The 1012-nt window shown below is 48.2% G+C and overlaps 2 non-coding genes across 2 annotated transcripts; both read right to left on the bottom strand.

The window, feature by feature from the left end:
• Positions 1-73: 73 nt before the first annotated feature.
• On the bottom strand, positions 74-192 carry LOC119343991. Its single transcript, XR_005166386.1, has one exon. It is a non-coding gene; the product is annotated as a 5S ribosomal RNA (ribosomal RNA).
• A 367-nt stretch (positions 193-559) lies between these two features.
• Positions 560-678, bottom strand: LOC119343990. The gene has a single exon (XR_005166384.1). It is a non-coding gene; the product is annotated as a 5S ribosomal RNA (ribosomal RNA).
• Between the last annotated feature and the right edge of the window lie 334 nt (positions 679-1012).

The raw sequence follows: 1012 nt of genomic DNA, 5'->3' as shown, positions 1-1012 counted from the left end.
GAATTTAACGGGATTAATATATATCGCGCACGTGCGATATGTTTGTCACAAGGCGCAAAAAATAATTAAAAAGGGAATGCAACACGAGGACTTCCCAGGAGGTCACCCATCCTAGTACTACTCTCGCCCAAGCACGCTTAACTTCGGAGTTCTGATGGGATCCAGTGCTTTAGTGCTTGTATGATCGAATCCGACGTGTTGCCCCGTCTTCGTCCCTTATGCTTGCCACTCCCAGGTCCGCTCCAAAGACGATTCTACATTCTCACTACCATTACAACCGTTCCCTAACAATGGATAATGTCCTATACTACTTACTCTCCTGCTCAATCACAGAGACGAGTTTTCCACGGTTTCCACCCCTCCCTCCATACCGCAGCAACACGAGTTTTTTCCACCCCTTTCAGAACGCGCTCTTCGCGCCACAAAGCCGCCCCAAGACGCGCGAGCAATGAGCATCGAGCTTAAACATATCGCAAACATCAAAAATAATATAACGGGATTAATATATATCGCGCATGTGCGATATGTTTGTCACAAGGCGCAAAAAATAATTAAAAAGGGAATGCAACACGAGGACTTCCCAGGAGGTCACCCATCATAGTACTACTCTCGCCCAAGCACGCTTAACTTCGGAGTTCTGATGGGATCCGGTGCTTTAGTGCTTGTATGATCGCATCCGACGTGTTTCCCCGTCTTCGTCCCTTATGCTTGCCACTACCAGGTCCACTCCAAAGATGATTCTACATTCTCACTACCATTACAACCGTTCCCTAACAATGGATAATGTCCTATACTACTTACTCTCCCGCTCAATCACGGAGACGAGTTATCCACGGTTTCCACCCCTCCCTCCATACCGCAGCAACACGAGTTTTTTCCACCTCTTTCAGAACGCGCTCTTCGCGCCACAAAGCCGCCCCAAGACGCGCGAGCAATGAGCATCGAGTTTAAACATATCGCAAACGTCAAAAATAATATAGCGGCTTGCCACTCCCAGGTCCGCACCAAAGAC

This window comes from Triticum dicoccoides, unplaced genomic scaffold (genome assembly GCF_002162155.2).
Source record: "Triticum dicoccoides isolate Atlit2015 ecotype Zavitan unplaced genomic scaffold, WEW_v2.0 scaffold149662, whole genome shotgun sequence".
NCBI classification, from domain to species: Eukaryota; Viridiplantae; Streptophyta; class Magnoliopsida; order Poales; family Poaceae; genus Triticum; species Triticum dicoccoides.
This window is presented reverse-complemented; position numbering and strand designations above follow the sequence as displayed.